The 16,100-nt window shown below is 45.1% G+C and overlaps 1 protein-coding gene and 1 long non-coding RNA gene across 5 annotated transcripts in view; one reads left to right on the forward strand and one right to left on the reverse strand.

Annotated features, from left to right (window-relative positions):
* Window positions 1-7,680, reverse strand: part of PTGR2 (prostaglandin reductase 2) — a 34,352-nt gene extending 26,672 nt beyond the window's left edge. The window contains exon 1 of one of the 4 annotated variants that reach the window (XM_075927256.1): window positions 7,563-7,680. The gene's annotated coding sequence lies outside the window, so the exon portion shown is untranslated. Of the gene's footprint in view, window positions 1-6,959; window positions 7,088-7,177; window positions 7,346-7,562 lie in introns of those variants that run through there. The other 3 variants (XM_075927259.1, XM_075927257.1, XM_075927258.1) reach the window with 3 other exon arrangements.
* Window positions 7,631-13,033, forward strand: LOC142829136 (uncharacterized). The gene is made up of 3 exons (XR_012903457.1): window positions 7,631-7,740; window positions 9,451-9,515; window positions 11,689-13,033. It is a non-coding gene; the product is annotated as an uncharacterized LOC142829136 (long non-coding RNA).
* Window positions 13,034-16,100: the final 3,067 nt, after the last annotated feature.

Here is a 16,100-nt window from a genome sequence, read left to right on the forward strand (position 1 = left end):
TCCTGATCCAGGGGAGTGATGATGAGAGAGAAATGGGAAAGCTGATAACTGAAGTGTCAGTTCATGGCAGCTGTTAAGTAAAAGATAATTATGGAGAGGGACATCTATTCCTCAGTACAAGTGCACTTATTCCAGGCTACAAGCCAATAAACCATTACACAAGTTAAAAATGCTGGACACATTAATATCACAATGTGACTTGAAGCAACAATACCTTCCAACATTAAAAGCAACAGAAACTTTGTAAAAAAAAAAAAAGGGGGGGGGATCAAAACTTTTAGCACCATTGGATTATAAGAGTCTTTTGAAGGAACTGAAAAGAAAAATATTTTTTCCTTAAAAAGTTTAAAAAAAAATGTATGGTACTGCTTTGAATACATGTCATGTCAACGTGAATGTCATTTCTAAGGAATACTTTACTGGTTCAGTTCTTTGGGATAAGACACAACATGCTTTAACACACTAGATTTTGCAAATAATAACAGACTTGAGTTTATATTAGCTTTGTATTTGCTTTTATCACATTCAGAGTATATAAATTATGGCAAGGTTAGTAAGCCATAACTGAATGCCAGGATCATTTGAGTCATGCTACAGCCGCAGCAACATTAGAGAGTGTAACAATATCCCCAGAGGAACGTCAACTATATTCTCAGTCCTACTTTTATTTTATCTCATCTCTCTTTCTACTTTCACAAATGGAAATATGATAATGCTTTAAAAAGTGTTATCTGGATTTTAAAAGTCGAACATAGGGATGTAAAATCCTGTTTAATTGGCTAACCAGTTAAACATATTAAAAGGGTGTGGAGGGGCATGCCAACCTGGCTAGAGCAGCTCCTCTGCCCACCGCTGGGCTGCAATACCCTCCTCCACTCCACCCTGCCACAGGCGGGGGTTGCTCCAGATGGGCCAAAGCAGCCCTTGCCTGCCGTCCCCTCTTGCTGCAAGCAGGGAATGCACTGGACAGGATGCCCAGAGTAGCCCCTGCTTCTGCAGTGGGCTAAGGCACCTTGCAGACAGGGGCTGCTCTGATGTCCCAATACGCACCCTAAAGGCAGGGGCTGCTCCAGTCTCACCAGTTAACTGGTTAAATCTTCTCATCTCTGGTCTAAAATATATTAGTAAAGTCAACAGTTTAGTGAGCTTTATTTTGGAAAAATAATTAATGTTTTTTTGTTTTCATGTGTGCATTAGTAGTGCCATTTATTAAGATTTCCTGGCACTTACCATTATAAATGAATGGAGATTGCCTATCTCCTAGGACTGGAAGGGACCTTGAAAGGTCATAGAGTCCAGTCCCCTGCCAAGTACCATCCCTGACAAATTTTTGCCCCAACTTACCTCTGCAAGGATTGAATTCTCAATGCTGGATTTAGCAGGCCAATGCTCAAACCACTAAGTTATCCCTCCCCTAAAGGCAATAGGCTGAAAGATGCTGCTTTCAGTTGCATATAACTTTGCCAAACTTCAACCATTAAGATGAAATGTTACATGTAAGGTGTCTCTGTCAACCAGAATTTTTCTGGAACGTTTCAGCCAAAAAAAGTTCATTTGTTTCAAAGAACGATATTGCGGAAGCATATTATCCAGGTTAAAAAATTCAGGCAACTCTTTTTTTTGCTTTGGAGCAGGGACTTGAAATTATGCAGAGGGTGTGCCTTTGTATCAGGTATTCCTACTAATAGCAAAAAGTCATTAAGTTGCAAGCTTTTTAAAATCACAATATGCACATTCAATGAGGAGTCCTGTGGCACCTTAAATACTAACAGATTTGTTTGGGCATAAGCTTGTGTGTGTAAAAACCACTTCATGAGATGCATATATGCATCATATATATGCTCCATGCATCTGATGAAGTTGTTTTTATCCATGAAAGCTCTAGCTCACACTCTTAACTGAGCAAGGCAGAGGTAATACAGAATGTCCATCTGAACATTGATATACACACACAACAAACACTCCTTTCAGAACAATCTTCTTCTCCACCTTCCTCATCATTAGCCATGGCCATGGCATCTCTCAAGAACTAATCTCTCTATCCTCCTGTACACAGGCTGACACACAACTTGTGTGTTATACGGACACCACTATGCTTAATGTGTATTCAGGAGGGGTTTCTCCACTCTTCCTTATTTGTATTTCCTCATTCCACAAATGTTGGGGTAGCCTTCTCCTATAACTTAGTATATTAATGATCTCAACTTCCTATTATATACGTCATTTTATCACCATGGCACTCTCGTGGTCAGACATCTGCAGATGTTCCTATTCTAAAATATCCAAAATCTGGTGTTAACTCACATTCCTGTGGTTGTCTCATGTTGTTATGTACAAACTTCCCCCTTTAACATTCTACTCCCAGTTCCCCAAAACTTAGAAGTGACCACTGGGCTATTTATCTGTGCTAAAGTTAATAGGCTGCAAGGCTTATTCTAACTGCTGAAGCCAACGTCTTACAGCAGTGGTCTCCAACCTTTTTATACCCAAGATCACTTTTTAAATGTCAGGACAAGCCAAGACCCACCCTTCCTTGAGGCCCTGTCCTCTCTTTTCCTCTCCTCTCCTCTCCACCATTTGCTGTCTCCAGCCCTTACTCATTCTCACTGGGTTGAGACAGGTGGTGTGGGCTCTGAGGTTGGAATGTGAGATTTGGGTGTGGGAAGAGGTGAGAGGTGCAAGCTCTGGGAGAGAATTTGGGTGCAGGAGGAAGTAGAGAAGGGGATGCTGGCTCAGGGAGGGGGCTCCAGGCTGGAGAGTGTTGAGGTCAGTTGGAGGGCTGTGGGACTGAGCAAGCTGCAGGCTTGTGGATGTGAGGGTACAGGAGTTTGGGTTGAGGTGTGTGAGGGGCTCAGGGCAGGGAGGTTGGGAATATGATGGGCTCAGGACACAGATTTGCAGTGTGTGGATGGTGCAGGAGTGTTGTGGCAGAAGACTGGGGATATGGGGATGCAGGAGTTTGGGGATGTGAGAGGCTTACGACAGGGGATTCTAGTGTATGGTAGACTGACTCAGGTTTGGGGTTGGAGGGGATGCAGAAGTGTTATGATGCTGCGGCCAGATTGGGGCTTGGCCCCAATTGGGGGCTTGTTGGCCAGTCTTCATTTTTAAATAAAATATTATGTCAAACACAAAGGCTATGTCTAGACTTGCAAGTTTTTCCGCAAAAGCAACTCTTGTCAGCTGTGTACACTGGCCGCTTGAATTTCCGCAAGAACACTGACGATCTCATGTAAGAAATCAGTGCTTCTTGCAAAAATACTATGCTGCTCCCGTTCGGGCAAAAGTCCTTTTGCGCAAAAGGGCCAGTGTAGACAGCTCAGATTTGTTTTGCGCAAAGAAGCCCTGATCGTGAAAATGGCGATCAGGGCTCGTTTGTGCAAAAGCACGTCTAAATTGGTACGGACACTTTTCCGCAAAAAGTGCTTTTGCAGAAAAGCATCCGTGCCAATCTAGATGCTCTTTTCCGCAAATGCTTTTAATGGAAAACTTTTCTGTTAAAAGCATTTGCGGAAAATCATGCCAGTCTAGACGTAGCCAAAATGTTTCAGCATTGTCTTTATTTATGAGAGGGGTGGGAACCTGTTTTGGGTCAGGGGTCACTGATCCACAGAAAAGTCAGCTGGGGCCACACAAGACAGATGCAAAAAAAAAAAAAACAAAAAAAACAAAAAAAAACCCCACAAGTCTCACTAATGTGGCCCCAACTGAGACACCTCACTCCCCTGACACTCCAGCCCCAGGCCAGATTAACTCTTCTGGGGTTCCAGGGTTAGTGGAATTTGTGGCCCGCTCTACAATCTGAGGTGGGGCCAAAAATGAGGGATCCAATGTGCAGGACAGGGCTGCCAATGAGTGGGATAGGGACGGGGGTGCAGAATCTGGGTGGAAAATAAGAGTACAGGAGCAAACTGGGGGTGTCTGGCCAGGACAGAGGGGGCAAAAGCAGGATGCTGGTGGGTGTCTGGCCAGGAGGCAAGGAGGGGGTGCTGGTGGGTGTCTGGCCAGGGGGTAGGGGCAAGGTGCTGGTGGGGGCCTAGGCAGGGTGCTGGTGAGAGTCTGGCCAGGGGACAGGTGCAGGTTTGGTCTGGGGAAGGGTGCTGGTGGGGGCCTGAGAAGGGGGCAGGAGCAGGGTGCTGTATGGTCTCTGGCCAGGGGAAGGGTGCTGGTGGGGGCTGGGGCAGGGTGCTAGTGGGGGCCTAGGCAGGGTACTGGTGGGAGTCTGTCCAGGGGGCACTGTGCTGGTGGGGGTTTGTTCAAGGGGCAGTGTGCTGGTGGGGACCTGGGAAGGGGGCAGAAGGCAGGAGCAGAGTGCTGTATGGTGGCTGGTCAGGGGGAAGTGTGCTGGTGGTGGGGTTGGGCAGGAGACTGGTGGCTGGGGCTGGGGCAAGGTGCTGGTGGAGGCTGGGGTAGGGTGCTGGGGCAGGGTGCTGGTTTTGGCTTGGACAGGTACTCATGAGGGTCTGGCCAGAGGAGGGGACAGGGACAATTCAACCAGTACCTGGGGATCCCACAGCTGCATGCCAGGTCCGGGGTCTCAAGAAGCATGTGGGCTGCTCCTCCCCTCCCCAAACAGCCGGCACACTTCCTGAAAAGCTGGGTCTGTTGTGCCGCTGGGAGGTTCCTTCCCCCTGCTTCCTGCACAGGGAGAGGAAAGAAGAGGGGAATAGGAGTCCTGGGACTGTGAACCAGCTCCAACTTCTCAGGAAGTGCGCACTCTTCCTCAACTCCCCACAACAGCAGGTGCACTTCCTGAGAAGTTGGAGCTGGGGCGCAGTCCCAGGACTCCTACTTCCCCCCCCCTCTCCTCCCACCCGCTGCACAGGAAAGGAAGTCCCTGGTGGAGTGACAGACCCAGCATTTCAGTGCACTGGCTGTATAGGGGAGGGGAAGAGCCCACACGCTTTCTGAGATGCCAGACCTAGCTCGCATCTGCGGGACTCCCCTCCCCCCCCCCACACACACACCACAGGAAGCTGGTGCTACCTCCATTTTTGCAGGCGGTAGCGTCAGTGCGGGCTCCTTCTTGGTAGTGGGGGGGGGGAATGGCGGGGGGCTGGAACACCTCTCGATTAACTGGTCATGCCCCCATAATCGACCAGTCGATTGTGATCGATGGATTGGTGACCATGGTCTTACAGGATACAGGCCTACAGATTCCTTGCATTACTGATAAATAAAATAAATGCTCATGCTAGCTCTCTGGGCTACAATGCTTTGCGGCACCCTGTTGATTCAGGTCCTTTACAAAACTGAGCTAGAAGAGGAGGTGGTACCATCTATAAAAAGGGAAATAAGAACAACCCTTATTCAAGTTTGCAGATGATACCAAGCTGGGAGAGGTTGCAAGTGCTTTGGAGGATAGGGTCATAATTCAAAATGATCTGGACAAACCGGAGAAATGGTCCGAGGTAAACAGGATAAAATTTAATAAGGACAAATATAAGTACTCCACTTACAAAGGAACAATACATTTCACACATAGGGAATGGGAAGTGATTGTCTAGGAAGGAGTACTGCTGAGTCAACAGTGTGACACTAGCAAAAAAGGCAAACATGATTCTGGGTTGTGTTTTGAGCAAGACATGAAAAGCCATACTTCCACTCTACTGTACACTGATTAGGCCTCAATTGGAGTAGTGTGTCCAGTTCTGGGCACCACATTTCAAGAAAGATGTGGAGAAATTGGAGAAGGTCCAGAGAAGAGCAACAAGCATGATTAAAGGTCTAGAGAACATGGCCTATAAGGGAAGACTGAAAGAACTGGGCTTGTTTAGTTTGAAAAGAAGAAGACCGAAAGGGGACATGAAAGCGGTTTTCAAGTATCTAAAAGGGTATTGTAAGGAGGAGGGAGAAAAATTGTTCCCCTTGGCCTCTGAGGAGACGAAGCAATGGGCTTAAATTGCAGCAAGGAAGGTTTAGGTTGGACATCAGGAAAGACTTCCTGCCTGTCAGGGTGGTTAAACACTGGAATAAATTGTCTAAGGGGGTTGTGAAATCTCCATCACTGGAGACATTTAAGAGCAAGTTAGACAGACACTTGTCAGGGATGATCTAGACCAGTGTTTCCCAATTTTATTTGGCTATGGAACCCTTTTAAACTCGAAATAATCTTGCAAACCTCCCAATAATAGTCTTATATATGGAGCTGAAAAAGTAGACCACAAGTATAATAATAAACAAATGCTAAATAAGGTCATGAGAGCAACACAAATGAAAATTGTTTTCAATAAAATTCATACATGCTTAAATATTAATTATTATCTTAAATAATGTTACTGTAATGGAATTTTCTCATAGAGCCCTTATTTTCACTTCACGGAACCCCAGGGTTCCACGGAACACCATTTGGGAAACACTGATACTGACAGTGCTTGGTCCTGCCATGAGGGCAGGGGACTAGACTCGATGACCTCTCCAGGTCCCTTCCAGTTTTCTATGATCCTTTATTTTATAACTTTTATCCCAGTAATTAGAGCACTTCCATGAGATGTGGGAAAACCAGTTTCAATTCCATCTTTTCAAACTGAGAGGGGATAGAAAATATTTACTGTGCAATCACAAGTGGGAGTCCCTTCCAACTAAAACAGTGTTTCTCAACCAGTGGTACAAGTACCCTTAGGGGTACTTGAGAGAAGTGGGGGGGAGGGGGAGTACATCAACAAGTGAAATTTGGAGAAAACTGAGTTTTTGTTTTAAGTTTTACAGTGCTTTTTTATTTTTGTACTATTTACACCCAAAAATTTCATTACCCGCCTGACTACGATTAAGTTGTTTAAATAAATGTGTTGCAATGGTAGAAAAAAAATGTGTGTCTGAAAACTGTAAGTACTGGGGGGTACTTATATATATTTAAAGGGGTACTTTATAAAGAAAAGGTTGAGAAACAGTGAACTAGAACACCTATGGAGGTTGGTTGGGAGGCATGTTTGCATTCAGGGTGGCTCCATCGTTGGTACCTTTTATAAAACAGCAGCCGCTGGCCTTCGTGCTCCGGGGGCCTGGCGGCACAGGGCTGCGCACTCACTGTTGCACTGTTCTGCAAGCTCACCGCAGCATCTGTTCAAGCTACAGAGCAACAGTGAGTAGGGCCCCAGTGAGTGGGGAACACCCACAGCGGAGGCACAGCCCAGCACAGAGGGCACCGAACCGCGCCAGGCCCCGGCTTGGCCCGTACCTGACAGCACACCCGAGGCGCTCCCGTGCCTTGCAGCGCAGCCAGGCCCGGCCTCCGCCGTGATTTCCGACTGAAACGCCGCCCCTTCCTCACGTCTTCCGGGGGGGGGGGGGGATCGGGGGAGGGGACAGGGAACGTGTGGGAGTCTCGAGCGCAGCTCAACGAAGAATGACAGGTGCGGACTGGCAGGCGCCGGCGCCGGCGCCGACCCCGCCTCCTCCTCTCTCTCTCTCTCTCTCTCTCCCCAGCCCAGCGCAAGTGCGCGTGCTGACAGACGGTTGCTGGAACACGCGCTTGGAGTCTGTTAACGAAAAGCCCGCCTCCCCTAGCGCCTGCGTGGAGTAGATGTCGTTGTAGTCGTCGCGCGCCGGCTGGCAACACTTACCGGGTCCGAGACTCGTGCGCACCCTTCTAAGGCGCGAGACCAGCAAGCAGCTCATTAAACTAACTGGACTTCGCCCGCCCCGCTAACTCCGCGCGCATGCGCTCACCACCGCTTAAAATGCCCTGTGGGTCACGGCTGTTAAAAGGGCGCGCCGCCCGTAGTAGGGGCTGAGGTTGAAGTACGTGGGGGAGCGTTTCGTTGCTATGGCGAGTGGGCCCACGTGGGTGTAGGCCTGGCGCTGGGCAGCTGACTGGGGCGAGAAGCTGATGGCAGTGCGGGGGACAAATCGCAGGGCGCTCGTGTGAACGCGGGGCCTCGGGCGTCGCTCGGCCCTTGGCGGCGCGCGTGGAAACCACCCTCCCCTCCGCCTCAGTAAGCGGGCCAGCAAGTCCTGCTGCAAGCTAGGCCGGGGCAAGGCGAGCGCTTTGGTAGCTCGCTCTGTGCGCCCGGGGAGGGGGCTCGGCGAGGACAGGGATGGGTCCCGAACCGGCACCGAGCGTTTGTGTTTGCAGAGCGCCCATTGACAGTCGCCCAGTTAACGTTTTGTTGCGAAGAACAGGGCGAGTCTGACTGTGTACGCTAAGCCCGCAGTAAAACATGAGAACCCAGGTGACTGCACTTGCCAGCTGTACACCACTAGTGTGCTCTGGGCAGGAGAGTAAATAAATGCCAGGTGACTTCTGTCCCCAGAAGAGGCTGACTACTCTTTTGTGTTGGCTCATGGCTTATTTCTAAGGTGCTGCAGGACCATTCGTTGTTTCTTAGCCTTGAAGTGTTCTTACTTTCATAAAATTAGTTCCAGATCTGTGCAAGCACTGGGTGTAACTGTATGAGGTATGACTCATTGCCTTATTACTACAAAGGGAGTGGCTGTATCCATCAGAGGAATTGGTATATTACAAATGGTCATATTATTGTCACATGAAGATCATGCATCAAATGTTAAACCTGATTGCAAAATATAGGTGAAATTGCATATAACATGGCCTACAACTCCTAATAATCTAGGCTAAAATTGCAACCTGTTGCTCACAAATGTCCAAGTTTTATAAAAGTGCCATTTTGAGAATTGTAGCTCTACTACATACCATCACTTTTCTGTAGTTGAAGTCACTTTTGGTGTGTAAACACAAACTTGCATTATTAACATTTGTAATTGTGTATTACCATGGTGCCCAGAGGCCCTAATCAGGTTTGTTATACTATCTGCATGGTACAAATGCAGTTGAATATAGTTCTCTAGCCTATTGCAGGTGATTAATTGATGGTGTTATCCTTAAACAGCTGAAAAGCTGTGATTTGTTTGTCAAGTACCTCAAGTCATTAAAACATTGTGTATTAATGGTATGTTTTAGTCACTTGCTGTTCAGGAATGTGCCCAGTTGCCAATGAGTCTATGTAAAGTACTGACCCATTGGACAATCAGTCATTTCAGAATGTGCATTGATCCCACTATTGGCTGTGAGAGCTGCTACAGCCTGACTTCATAGAGCTTTGAGATTTATGATTTCTCCCCCCTACCCCCCAACCTTCACATAGTTGCAGCCAAAGCTCTTTATTCCCTTTGCCTAAGAATCTGGGCCAAAGCGAACAATTTATTTTTGTGCTACCCTAATGTAGAATATTATATGTGAACCAAGGATGCTAATTAGTTTAATACATTACAAGGGATTTTTTTTAAGTGCAAGAATGCTGATATAATAAATTTGCATGTCATGTAAGGAGAGCTATATAAAGGACATCCTTAATTGCCTCATTTAATTGTGCAATAAAAGCTTTAATATCTGATTGTACATGCCTTATCATAATTGTCTGCAATGTTACAACTCATAAGTAAACAAGAAAATATGAGATCTCTGTTAATGGAAAACACTTTATTCACTTGTAGGTGTTTTATCTCAATGACTAGTGGTGATGGAAATGAAACTATGCAAAGTTACACAGAGCATGCAGGTATTTAAATAATCTTATCATGTTGTGCATAAGAGCAATCCTTTTGTGGATTTTTCAGATGGAAAACACAAAAGGCATATGATACATATAAACTGTAGCTTTCTTTGTGTAACCAGATGAACTATTACATAGTTCATATTGTGAAATCTGTATTGGTATTAACATGATTTAATTAAATAGTATATTCTTTTCAAGATAGAAAAATGAAAAAAAATTCCATCTCACATTTTCAGAGGAGGAAAACAAAATCTAAAGCATGTTTAAGAACTAGCAAATTAGAAATAATTTGAAACTGCTGTAAAGAAATCTTTACAAGAGGCACTTTTAGTGTTGTGTCTTTGGCAGTTTTTAGTTCATCTGAGATCAGAACATTAATCTGAGCTCCCTCCAAAGCATACATTTTTATTTTTTAATAACTGTATTTGTAATTGCTTGGACAATTGCAGTTTAAATAAAATCATTCTAAGGAAAGTTATATTGAAGCAAATAGAGTAAGTTCTCTTACTAACACAATACAAATATAGCAGGTAAAATACAATTTTACTACATTTTCATAAGGGAAATAGGATCTATTTTGGAAAACAAATTCCCTCCACAAAATCACCATAAATGACTCACATCTGTAGAATTCTAAGGATATTTAAGTATCAGAAAAGATTAGTCAACACTCACTATTAGTTTGACCAGCAGCTTCATTTCAGTGATGTTTATTGGCAGTAGTAGCCTGGGGAGGGAGATCCCTTGCAACATATCTATCTTGCTCAGCTGCATTTCAGGAGAATGATTTACCAGCCCACTTGAATAATGTGTCTTGAACATTCTAGCTGGAGTTTTTTTTTTAATGTAATATGTTTCTGGCATCTAAGTTTATAGAAGTCTTATGTGGTGTTACTCGGGTGCATAATTCAAATAGGTTTAGTTTGTCTTCATTTAAATTATTGCTCCGCGATAGGGATGGGGCTGAGGGGTTCACTATGCAGCCCTGTCTTACCACAGCAGCTTGGGGTTATGTAAGAAACACCTGTCCGTGATTGCTGCAGCAGATGCAGCCAGGAGAAAAACAGAGAGATTCACAGATGCCCAATGAGACCAACTCTCTGAAATATATAGTAGATAGCATCTCTTTCTCCACCTGTACTCTCTGCTGGCCCACTGGAGTCATAGTTGTCATGATCCCCATCTCTGGTGCCTTAGTACTCTCTATGGTCATTCTACATTATAACTCCCTCCAACCCAATCCTTCCCTTTTATGAGAAGCAATCAAATTCCAGGCACATCCTATTGCCTTGGCAGACCTAAGCCCTTACCTTGCTTTAAGTTATAAGAGAAAGCTACATAGCAAACTTAGTAGTTCTAGCTCTTACCATTTAGAAGTTCTTTAACAGACTGATGCACATCTTAAAATATATAGTCAGATACATGATTGAGTGGATATCTCTGGACATATTCTGTAACAGCTGCTGGGAGAACATTTTTGTAAACTTATGAATAAAATGATAATTCACAAGAGAAAAATCCATGCTTATATAATATGTTTTGCCTGTCCTGACATCCGGGTATTAAACTAAAAAATCATACATAACTTGTAACCTGACATGTCCAAAACGGGAAGTTGTGTGGTTGAATATATCTACCAGATCCTGGCTGTTGAGATACTCCACTCGTTGCCCTTTCACTCTATTCTTTTGCATTCAGGGATTAGTGTAAATTATTACCAATGTATTTTGAAGATTAAATTCAAAGCTATTATTAATTCCATATCTGTCTATTTAGTTCAGGAGCAACTGGCAACACACTACCTGAGTATTAGGTATCCTACACTCAGAAGTGTGGGATATGTGGTGTCTTTTTAGTGGTAGAATAAAAAAGGCTGATGACTTCTCTGCATGAACAATTAGTTTGCAGCAGGTTGGGTATGCATCTCCCCACACCAGCTTCTTGCAGACTGTGTGGATCCTACTGATCTACATTAATAGCTTTTCTTTTATCTAGTCTCATTTCAAGAAGAACTAGAGTAAAGCAAACTAACACATTTTAATGACCATCAGCAGGATCCACACAGTCTGCAGAAAGCTAATATGTGGTAGATTCACACCTCAACCCTCTGCATACTAAATGTTCATTGTAGACAAACTGAGCGTGTCATCTAATTTATCCCTATTCCATTTTGCAGGATTGATACAGTATGTACAAATGTATTTTGTCTATAGTGAAACAGCAATGTCTTCAAATTACGAGGGTGAAGGGCTTTGCTTTCCTCGGCAAATAATTCAACAGATGCAAGGTTTGCTAACAGTTTACATCTCATCTTGATAGCAGGTTGGGATAAAATACCTCGTGTGATCTGGAGGTTTTGGACACAAAGATAAGAGAATATATTCTATGCAAAGTCACCTCTTGGTGACATGGGTAATCTTTGGTATATTAAAATAAAGTCCCTCTGGTTCAGAGTGCTTAATCCTTGTCAATATTATAGCCTTTGTTCTAGTCACTTTAAGTCGAGCAAATATGAGTAGGGATAGTGTAGGGATGAGAGTCAAAACGCCTAGGTTCTTCCTTTGGCTTTACCACTAACTTGTTTGTCTATGGGTCAATCATTCTATCTTTTTGTGCCTGCATTTTCCCTATCTGTAGCATGGAAATAATCAAATTTATCTCTTGGGTATTGTAAAGCTTAAGTGCTGTCTGTACACATAAAAAATATTAGTGTAGATAACAGGATGCATGGATCATACTGCTGGAAAAAGTGAATAATTTATATTGTGAGATGTTTACTTGTTCAAAATAACTCGGATTTTTTGGCAGATATACGTCCTCCATGCAGTTGCTCATATGCCATTGATTACATATTTATCACTTGGATCTGCAGTTCTTTACATGGATATCTTCTTGTATTTGCTATGTTCCCACACACGCTTACAGTTGAGACACTGATTTATGGCTCCAATCCCACAAATACTTATGTACTCACTTTACTTTAAGCACACGAGTATTGAAGTTAATGACTACAACTTATGTGTCTATTTAAGCATGTGCAAAAGTCAGAAAAGGAGCTCACATTCAAAGAAGTCAGCCTTGGCACAAGCAGTACAAGGCACTGGACAGTGAGGTTCTGGGTACATCTGGTACTGGGATGACCCAACAGGAAAAAGACCAAACACGGTCTAGCTCTAAGACTTTGGCACAATCTCAGCCAACCAAGTCCCTGCCACAGACTGCATAAGTACTGACACCAGCACTGAGTGTACCAACACCGCAGCAATTCAATATAGCTGCAGATCTCATAGTCACCTCAGTTCCAGGAATGCCATTGTTCAGCACCGATGTCAGGCTGAATACATCTCATTTTTCTCTGCCTGTGACACCATCAGGATCAGCTCCTCTTCTGTAGCTATCTAGTGATGAGGACAATGACTCCATCAGTGTATGTACACCAAGGCATTTGTCACCAAAACAAGTGCAGCATCCTATTCAGTGGTCACCACAATGGTTACCACCACCAAAACCAGTCCCTTCCAACTGGCCATACTGGGACCCTTTGGCTGCATATAGGCTATGTCTACACTGGCAGCTTCTTGCGCAAGAACATCTTGCCATGTGCAAGCTGTGCTTTTGTGCAAGAGCATCCATGGTAGTGTGGATGCTCTCTTGCGCAAGAAAGCTCTGCTGGCCATTTTAGCCATAGGGCTTTCTTGCACAAGAAATCTCTGCCGAGCGTCCACACTGCCCTCTTGCGCAAGAGCTCCTGCGCAAGGGGCTTACACCTGATAAAAAAGAGCGTAGCACTTGCACAAGAAGCCCTCTCTTACTATTCCATACTGTAAATTTCCTTGCGCAAGAGCGGACGGGCAGTGTGGACGCTCTGCGGATTCTTGTGCGAGAACGGCTGTACTTGCGCAAGAAGCTGTGAATGTAGACATAGCCACAGGCTACAGCAGACCCAGACTTAACAGCAGAGAACACCTGCATCAAGGTCCTGAATATCTTCCTTCTTCCTCAACCTCTCTCTTGAGACCTGAGGAGGAATCAAGGACAGGAGATGAGGTGTCAACACCAGATTCTCCACCACCTAACCATATATCATCCTCATCATCAGACAATACAATAATGCCTCCATCTCTGGATATGATTTCAAATCATTCCAGGAGCTGTATAGACATGTTGCAGATGCCCTGGATATATCACTTGTTAACTTGCCAGGGATCCAGCACAAATTAACAAACATTTTACACACCTCCCCAGCTGCCAAGCTGGCGTTACCGATGAACCCCACCCTTACTTATGAACCCCCGTAGCACAAACAATATGGTAAATGCCTGCCAACTAACTGGGACTGCAACTCAGCCTTCAAAAGTACTCTGACTCCAACACAAAGTCTTGAGTTCATAAAAGGCCCACCTCAACTGTACAACTGCAGTTGCGTCGCTACTACTCATCAGAGCTACAGCACTCACTGACTTGATAGGACAGGCACAGCATAGTCCACAGGTCTCAGCAAAGCTTTGTCTTCAGCTCCTGGGACACATGGCTATGTTCATAATACCACATGCTCGCCTCCACATGAGACCATTGCAAGCCTGGCTTCGTACAGTATATGGGCCATATGTTCACTACATAAACAAATGTCTGTCCATGCCAATTAGGGTGAAAGAATCTCTCACCTGGTGGACAGAGATGGACAACACCTGCAGGGGAGTTCCCTTTCACTCCACAACCCTGTTGGTCATCATAACTATGGACGACGCATCACTATTAGGATGGGGAACTCACATTGGTCAACAAGTCATTCAAGGCCTGTGGTCACCAGAGGAGTCCAAACTCCATATCAACCTCTGGGAACTCTGAATGCAGCCTGCCAGCAATTTGCCTACCTCATTCACAACACATCAGTACACAGACTTACAGACAACCTGACAACCATGTTTTACATCAACTGCCAGGATGGAGCCAGCTCTTTTCCGCTATGTCGAGAAGCAGTCCAGCTCTGGGAATGGTGCATTATGTGCAATATCACCCCCAAAGCATCCATCTCCCAGGCAAAGAAAATGTCCTGGAGGACAATCTCAGCAGACTGTTTACTTTAAACCATGAATGGGAGATCAACCTGAGCATGTTGAGACCCATGTTCAAACAATGGGGATACCCCACTGTAGTCCTGTTTGCAAATAGCACCAATATCAAATGCATCAAATACTGCGCCAGGGCTGGTCTAGGTCCCTAATCCCTAGGGGACATATTCATAATGAAATAGGATGAAACCCTGATGTATGCCTTCCCATCATTATCCCTACTTCACCAGCTGCTTCTGAAAATAAGGCAGGATACAGCCAGAGTCATCCTGGTAGCTCTAAAACTGACACAGACAGACATGGTTCCCTTACCTGCTTCGGATGATGCAGGCTCCTCTGTGGAGCTTTCCTCCCGTTTCCACTCTCCTCACTGAGGATGAGGGCAGGCTTCATCATCCCTGTATCCAGAATCTTCACCTCCAAGCATGGCTCATCGCTGGCTGCCACCTCTAGAATTAAGGTGTTTAACCCCTGTGTAGGAGATTCTTCTAAATTCTCATAGGCCATCTACAAGAAAGACATACATCCATAAGTGGAATAGATTCATTCTGTGGTGCAATTCACACAACCGTTTTCCTTCGCTAGTCAGCCTCCCTGAAATTTTACAATCTCTATTATCACTCAAGCATGCAGGGCTTTTCCTTGGCTCTAAGGATATGTCTAGACTACATGCCTCTGCCATCAGAGGCATGTAAATTAGACTACCCGACGTAGTCAATGAAACGGGGATTTAAATATCCCCCGCTTCATTAAAATAAAAATGGCTCCCGTGTTGTACCGGCTCAGCTGATCATTGGCACAACACAGCAGTCAAGACGCAGATCAGTCGACAAGGAAAGCCTTTGACAACCGATCCCTTATGCCTCATGAAACGAGGCTTACAGGATCGGTCAGCAAAGTCTTTCCTTGTCGACCAATCTGCATCTTGACTGCTGCGTTGTGCCGATGATCAGCTGAGCCGGCACAACGCGGCGGCCACTTTTATTTTAATGAAGCCAAGGATATTTAAATCCCCACTTCATTTACTATGTCAGGTAGCCTAATTTACATGCCTCTGCCGGCAGGGGCATGTAGTCTAGACATACCCTAAGAGTGCATCTCTCATCCATTACAGCATGACATTCTACAATTTAGGGATGTAAGCGACTAGTCGACTACCCAATAAGCCTAGGCTTATTGAGTAGTCGAATCACTGCTGTATTAGAGGCTGCAAGGAGCAGGAGCAGGAGCCAGTGCTGGAGGGTACTGGCTTAAAAGCCGGTTCACCTCCCAGCACTGTCTCTGCAAGGGGATAGGGGAGGCAGAGGTACAGTGGGGGAAATAGCATGAGCCGGGACTGAGCAGTCCTAGCTTATGCAAGGTCCCAGACACTGTGGGTCTTCTTTTTAGCAGAGCCGCAGTGAACCCCCTTATTGAGTAGTCAATGCTATTTAACATCCCTACTACAATCAACGGATTCTCCATGTTCACAGATCCTATAGTTAAACGATTTATGAAGCGATTACAAACCACATCC

This window comes from Pelodiscus sinensis, chromosome 4 (genome assembly GCF_049634645.1).
Source record: "Pelodiscus sinensis isolate JC-2024 chromosome 4, ASM4963464v1, whole genome shotgun sequence".
In the NCBI taxonomy this organism is placed as follows: domain Eukaryota; kingdom Metazoa; phylum Chordata; order Testudines; family Trionychidae; genus Pelodiscus; species Pelodiscus sinensis.